Raw genomic sequence first — 8,100 nt, forward strand, 5'->3', positions numbered from 1 at the left:
GGGCGGGCGGGCGGGCGCGCGCGCGGTCCGCCCAGCTGGGCCGCTCACGTGACTCGCCTCGCGGCACCGCCCGCCCTGCGCTGACGCCAACATGGCCGCCATGTTGACTGTGGGAATGGAACGGCCTTCCCAGCGGCCCTCAATTACCGGAGACTCCGACGCAGTCCTGCGGGTGAAGCCAGAGGGAGGCCATGTCTACTGTGGGCACGGCTCCGGCCCCCGGAACTTTAGCGCGAAGCTCCCAGGCCGGGCGCGGACCCCGGGCGTGGGTCTCTGCCATGCTGATCAGACGGCAGTGATGTATGAAAAGCGCAGAAATCAAGCTACTCTGAATTAACAGACGGTGAGAAAGCTGAGGGACACGGCCGTGTCCCACTGTGGTGAAGCCGGCTCCGCCTGGCTCCTAGGGACACTGCACATCTAGGGCCTGCGGTCCACCCCAAGACTGCTACAGAGCCTGCCACGTGCCGGTGGGCTTTCGGTTAGCTGTACCTTGCGGTCCAGTGGGACGATGCTATTGCAATTGCCTTCTTTTTGAAATCAGGCTAAACAATGCCTATGAGCTGGGCCCGTGTTCATTCTTTGATTCATTCATTCATTCATTCAGCAATTACTGGGCACCTGCTGTGTGCCAGGCACTGTGTTGGACGCTAGGACTACTACAAAGAATGAAACAGACAATTTCTGCCTGTTGTCTTTACACTCTTCGTGGCTGCTTGTAACTTATGGGTTCCGTACTTTCTGACAAGTGTAGAATAGCATCTTTAATCTTCAATTCAGCGCCTTCAACAAAGCGACGCTTGATTCAAATCCCTAAAGTTAGCCTCTAAACCAAGGGACGCAGACCTACAACTGTCACATCTCCTGTCCTCTGGTGACCAGATAGATCATAGCAATCAGTGCAGAATCCGGGTGCATCGTCTGTTGACCTATTAATATTTCAAGTGACTTGGCTCTCAGTGTAGGGAAAAGATCGAGAGTGATGGCAAGCTTCAAATTAGCGCCCTTCTGAAGGTGACTGCCACTCAGCTGTGGTCACTTGCTCCCACGTGCCAATGAGGGCTGCCAGATCATCTGAGGTTTTGAAAGGTGCAAATCCTATTTTTAAATACCACTTCACTTTAAAAAGAAAAATAGTGCAGGGTGGGAGAGGCATTTTGTATTAGGACTGCCTTCAGCCCCAAAAGTGCTCCAGTAGTTTGTGACTTCTTCTTTGTAACCTCTTGTTTGTACGTTCTTTTTTACTGAAGGGAGAAATCAAGAAAGAGAAAATCGTCCCATTAAAAAAAAAAAAAAAAAAAAAAAGCACAAGAGCCAGCTTATCCATTTCAAGTAAACAGCTTTTGTCTCTGGTTTTCCAGCCCATAATAACCAGGGTACTATGGTGATATCCCCCGGGTGCTTTGCACTGGTTGGAACCACATCCACTCCCACGGCCTCGCCAAAATACCCGCTCCTCGCTGCTCCTTGAGCTTCTCTGGGCATCAAGGAGAAAGAGGTCTGATCTTTACCCTGAGAGATGCATGCCCTGGCCCTCAACCTTTGCGCACGTTCGCTGCTCCAGGTCTTTGCCCACTCCAGTCAGCCTGCTGTGAACCTCTTCCCTTGAACTTCACTTAGCTAACCTTTTCTCATCCTGAAAGTCTCACCTGAAGCATCATGCCCCTCCAGAAGGTGTCCCTTTCACAGGTTCCCTTAGTACCTTTCAGTAATAACAGACCTGGCCACATTGGAATTCAGCTTAAAATCCACCTTAAAGTTTGGCCTCAACCTAAAAGAAGCCCGTCTCATTACTAAGTAATAAATCTAGAAAAACATCTGAACTCCTTGGTAGGATTCCAAAAACTCCATTCCTAGTCTGGCCCCTCCTATGATTCTAGGCTTAATGGCTTCCAAGGCGGCCCAGAATCATTTGGCTTGGCCAAAATACTCTTAAAAGAATCCTTAGTTGGAGACCTTAGAAGAGTGTCATTCTTTTAAGACTTAACTCCAAACAAGGTTCTCTAGTAAATATTCGGACTAGGGACATAGCTCAGAGACAGGTCGCTTCCCTGGCATATACAAGGACTTGAGTTTGGTCGCCAGCACTGCAAACAAACAACAAAACATGCTAATTCCTGCACTGGTTCTCTGTTACACTTAGAGAAGGGAAAGTACAGGAAGAAAATGAACGCAGCTACAGTGAGTGGCAGCACAGCCCATGTTTTCTTTATCCCTGCAGCTGTATTCTTAGGCTGAAACCTAAGTCGATTCAATGGCTTCAGCCTAGGGATACTTGACATTTAATACTGGACACTGTGCATTTATTTCATACCTGACCCCTTTGTTAGGCTGACGTCCAGAAAGGTTTTAATTCAGCCCACAGCAAATGGGAAGCACGCATTTTGTGTCCTGGGACAGAGACTGGCTGTGATGGCGTGCACCTATAATCCCAGCGCTTGGGGGACTGAAAACAGGAGGATCACTATGAGTCCAATCTACGTAGTGAGACCCTGTAGACCCTGTACTAAATACCAAAAAAAACCCCACCCAGGGGGACCAGGCTTGTCGGTGAGGCGGCAGTGGCGGCGGCGGCGGCTCGGCAGGAGGGTTCAGGCTTCGGGGGCCAGCCGCCGCCATGATCCTGTTGGAGGTGAACAACCGCATCATCGAGGAGACGCTCGCGCTCAAGTTCGAGAACGCGGCTGCTGGAAACAAACCGGAAGCAGTAGAAGTGACATTTGCAGATTTTGATGGGGTCCTCTATCATATTTCAAATCCTAATGGAGACAAAACAAAAGTGATGGTCAGTATTTCTCTGAAATTCTACAAGGAACTTCAGGCACATGGTGCTGATGAGCTGTTAAAGAGGGTGTACGGAAGTTTCTTGGTGAATCCAGAATCAGGATACAATGTCTCTTTGCTATATGACCTTGAAAATCTGCCTGCATCCAAGGATTCCATCGTGCATCAGGCTGGCATGTTGAAGCAAAATTGTTCTGCATCTGTCTTTGAGAAGTACTTCCAATTCCAAGAAGAGGGCAAGAAAGGAGAGAACAGGGCAGTTATCCACTACAGGGATGATGAAACCATGTATGTTGAATCTAAAAAGGACAGAGTCACGGTTGTCTTCAGCACGGTGTTTAAAGATGATGATGACGTGGTCATTGGGAAGGTGTTCATGCAGGAGTTCAAAGAAGGGCACAGAGCCAGCCACACAGCCCCCCAGGTTCTCTTCAGCCACAGGGAACCTCCTCTTGAGCTAAAAGACACAGATGCCGCTGTGGGTGACAACATTGGCTACATCACCTTTGTACTGTTCCCCCGCCACACCAATGCCAGTGCCCGAGACAACACCATCAACCTGATCCACACGTTCCGGGACTACCTGCACTACCACATCAAGTGCTCCAAGGCCTATATCCACACACGTATGCGGGCAAAAACATCTGACTTCCTCAAGGTGCTGAACCGTGCACGCCCAGATGCCGAGAAAAAAGAAATGAAAACAATCACGGGGAAGACGTTTTCATCCCGCTAACTCTTGGGAATGGGGGAAGAAGTGCTGGCGACTGAAGGCTGGACCGCTTGCTGCCAGATAATCGTGGCCCTTCATGTTGCACCTCTCCAGGTTCTAAGGGATTCTCCATTTGGGTTCCATTTTGTACGCATTTGGAAAATAATCTGCAGAAACCAGCTGTGCTTGCAAGGACTTCATAGTTCCCAAGAATTAAAAAAAAGGAATTCCACTTGATCAACTTAATTCCTTTTCTTTTACAGTCCCTCCCTCACACCCCTTCCCTCACACCCTCTTTTCCAAGCTATTTCGCTTTGCAATATGTTACTGGTAATGAGTTGCAGGATAATGCAGTCTTAACTTGTTTTCTCCTAAGTATTTGAGTTCAGAACTCCTGTATCTAAAGAAATACGGTTGGGGTCATTAATAAAGAAAATCTTTCTATCAAAAAAAAAAAAAAAAAACCCCACCCAGATGTCGTCACCATGCTTGGGCACTCATAAAGCCTGCATATGAATAAGTTAACATTATTTAAAAGATTTAGAGAGCGTTGCCTATTTCCTTGAGAATTGGACTTTCATCTATGAAAAGGAATAATGCCTATTCACACTTTTGGTGGGTATTAGCAATGCATTAAACTCTCATTCCTTGCTATTAAGTATCAAATAGGCAGCAATATATTTTATTAAACATGAAGGGAGATTTGGTAAGCTTGCATGGCCTATTAACGTGCTGTTGTGTGAACAGAGCTGAACAGCACGTGCTTGTCTTTCGGCTGACCAACTTCCTATCTGAAAAGGATACAGAATTAGGGCGGACAACTGCAGCTCCACTTACGGAAGGTGGCAGGGTTGGGGAGAAGATGTTGCCCTTCCCACCTCCATTAGCTAGAACCCAGGAAGGTGAAACTAAGAAAGGGCAAGTGCTTTACATGCACACACACACCCCAACACGCCCTGTCTTGACTGACCTGGGGAGCTAAGCAGGACTGAACCTGATTAGTACTCGGATGGGAGAGGAACCAACCAGAAGCTCCTGGCTGGGTTTCGGCTCTGGAAGCGTTGACACGAGCTTAGCTGGAGCTAACGCAGGCCGGGAGTGAGTCTAGGACTCCGTGTGCAGCGGCGAGGCCCAGGACAGCATGCAGCGCCGCGAAGGGGGCTGCTGCAGGGCCGGACCCCGTGTCTGCCGCCCTGGGTTTCTGCCCAAGCCTGTTTCTCCAGCTCTGTTTTTTCTACGAGTGAACCAGATAGGCTTCCTGTAAATTCCTTCAGTGCTGAACCTAACCAGGGTAGGTTTCTGTTATTTGCCATCAAGAACAGGAGTGGCAGTACATTTTGTATTATTAGCAATTTGAATTATTTTACTAGTGTGAGTTACCTGCACACATGCCTATTTTTCTTTTTGATGTATTCCTATTATAAATATTGACTAATAACTAGTACTTTGTGTATGAATTATATTATTCTTTGTTCTATACCAATTCATTTGACTATTTGCCTTTCTGTCATGTTCATGATGTTTTCAAATCACCCAGATAATTTTAATTATTTTCTATAGTCAGAGGATGGATCTTCTTCATAGGCATTTCTGATTCTTGGACAGTCTCAGACACACAGCCTTCCCCTGTTCCCAGGTCACGATGGTACCTGCTAACCGAGGCCACTGTTTAGTTCTACTCTGGGGCTTTCCGCTCCTAACTATCTGTGTCTTCACTCTGAGGACTTCACTTGTGTGTGACCAACAAAATGAGATCCACTATGGTTTGAGTATCACTCATGCCTTCGAAACTCATGATGAAGTTTGGGTCTGTGTGGCAGTGTTGGGGGTGGGACTTGGGGGAGGTGGGACCCAGGGGGCGGGGCCCTGGGAAGGGGGGCGGGCAGGCGGGGCCTGGGGGAGGGGGCCCGGGGAGGGGGGGCCCGGGGAGGGGGGGCCCCAGGGAGGTGGGATCCAGGGGAGGTGCCTGGGACAGGGGAGCAGAGCCTCATGAAGGGGTCAGCCTTTGTCTGGGGTGAATTTCTTCTTGCTCTCACAAGACTACTTTCTTTTCTGCAAGAGCAGGCTTTCAAAGCAACCCTAATTTCCTCACTTTCTTGTGCTTCTATTCCCTGCAGCCCAATTGCCTTTCTGCCATGAATCGAAACATCAGCAGGTTCTCCCCACATGCTGCCACCAGATCTTGCACTTACCAGCCACCACAGCATAAACCATAATAAACCCCTTTTCTTTATAAATGATCCTGTTTCAGGTGTTCTGTTACAGCAGCATAAAAAATAGCCCATGACAGCATCTTGCCTTCTCCTTAACTATGTGGCTATCCAATTGTCTCAGTATCATTTTTAAAAGTAATCTAATCTTTCCCCTTTAAAATAACAGTCTAGGGCCTGTGAGATAGCTCAGCAGACTAAACTCTTGCTTAGGTAAGCGCAGGGGCCAGGGTTCAATCCCTGGCACTGCAGGCCATGCTGGCCCCGCCCCCAGGCGCATTGAGCCGCGATGAAGCCCGGGTGTGGTGGCGCCTGCCTGCAATCCCAGCACTAGGGAGGCTGAAATGAAAGGATCACTACGAGTCTGAGCTGTGTAGTGAGACCCTGCACACACACACACACACACACACACACACAAATAATAAATAAATAAATGAATAAATAAAATGAAATGACACTTTCACCACCTCTTAAACTTTACATATGGTTATGGGTTTTTACAAAACATTATTCTGGGGGGCTGGGGAGATGGCTCAGTAGAATAAGTGCTTGCGTAGCAAGCGCAAGGGCCTGAGTTCAATCCCCAGTTCGCAAAAAAAAAAAAAAAAAACATTATTCTGTGCCATCTCTATAGACCAAGTAATGCCGATTTGGAATATATTGAAATGTTTGGTGAGGAATCTTCCTAGCATTGTGTTAGCTATTTGTTTGGTTATTCCCTCAAACACACTTAATCCTTGGGAGCTTAAGATATAGAGATTAATTATGGAAAGTTGACCTCCTGTTCATCTTATCTGACAGTAAAGTACGTGCTTTAAAATTATACTAAGATTTTTAATGTTCCTCAGAGCACTAGTTTCCTCCTGTAGGCACGAATTAAGTTTATTCCAGCCGGGACATCAGCTCACACTGGTGACCCTAGCTACTCAGGCTAAGGCAGGGGACTTATGAGGGTGGAGGACCAAAATCTCAAGGCCAGCGAGGCTTAAAGGAAAATTTTAACAATTCTTAGGATGTTCTCGCCTAGAACACTTGCCTATCATGTTCAAGGCTTGTAGTTCAAGCCCCATTTCCACACACACACACACACACACACACTTATTCCTCTTAATTGCTACTACAAGTGGGATGTTTTTATACTTTTCTTTCCCCTACTCTTTGTCAATGGGCAAAATTATTTTTGTAACCAGCTACCTTGATGAACTTTGGTTCTTTCTCGTAATAGTCAATTAATGCTCTTGGGTTTTTCAGGAATGTGTGTGGAGGCAGGAGAAAACGATCTTGCCTCTTCTTTCCTTATATTCAGCCTAATCATTCCCCCCTCGTCTAACTGCCCTCCCACAGTTCCCTTAGCAATGGGAACAAGAGGAGGAAGTTTGCATTGTTCTTGACAGTAATAGCCACACTCCAGAGCTTCACCATTAAGCAGGAGGCTTGCTTTTGGTTTGAGATATATATTATTTATTACATTAAAGTGGTATCCATTTATTCCTACTTCAAAAAGCATTGTTATCAGAAATGGATCTTGACTTTTGTGAAGTGCCTTCTGGGCATCGACAAGGCAAGCAGCTTCTCTTTATCGCTTTTCATCTCTATCCCCTTCAGAGGTTCTTGGTTGCAAACAACACAAACCACCTTTTACTCACTTGACCTAGAAAAGCAGTTCTAGCAGCTCACAGAATTGCCAAAGGGGTGTCAGAACCAGTCTTGGGAGGCCAAGGAAGACAGTGCACAGCCAAAATCCTGCTCCAAAAATATTGCTAAGCATGTCATTTCTGGGGCCAGGGAGCAGCTCAGCAGTCTAAGCACCTGCCTGGCAAGTGCAAGGACCCAAGTTCAGTCCCCATTACCTCACTCTGTGCCAGCCCCGGAACCCTGAGACTCCGTGCGGACCGTGGAAACTGGGCACGGTAATGCATGCCTGTGATCCCAGCACTGGGGAGGCTGAGACAGGAGGATCACTACAGGTCTGAGCTGCATAGCGAGACCCTGTACCAAATAAATAATTCTTAATTTTTTTAAAAAAAAGATGTTATTGCTGGCCCTTTCACTGGAGAGGGTCCCAGGAGAGTTCAAAATAGAGCTAGAGAGCCTGAACCCACACTACCTTGGAACTAAGCTACTGACTCACTGACTGCCGTCACAGGAAAAGGATTTTCTGAAGTGGTCAGTAAGAGGCATGCAAAGGATTCAGTAAGCAGAAATTTAAGTTCACCCTCTCAAGAATGGAGTGCACAGACCCAGTCCTAGCCCAGGTCCAGTGAGTGTGTGGAGAGCTTCCTGCTACCCTGCGCCGGCAGGACCAGTCCCAGCCCAGGCGCAGCGTGGGCTGGACCCTCTCCCGCCCCCTCGGGCCAACCCCCACCCCTCCCGCCCAGTAGGAATTTCTGCCGA

The 8,100-nt window shown here is 47.7% G+C and overlaps 1 pseudogene; it reads left to right on the top strand.

The window, feature by feature from the left end:
* Positions 1-2,539: 2,539 nt before the first annotated feature.
* LOC101566711 lies at positions 2,540-3,711 on the top strand (annotated as a pseudogene).
* Positions 3,712-8,100: the final 4,389 nt, after the last annotated feature.

The sequence above is a fragment of the Octodon degus genome, unplaced genomic scaffold, assembly GCF_000260255.1.
Source record: "Octodon degus isolate 3935 unplaced genomic scaffold, OctDeg1.0 scaffold00001, whole genome shotgun sequence".
In the NCBI taxonomy this organism is placed as follows: Eukaryota; Metazoa; Chordata; class Mammalia; order Rodentia; family Octodontidae; genus Octodon; species Octodon degus.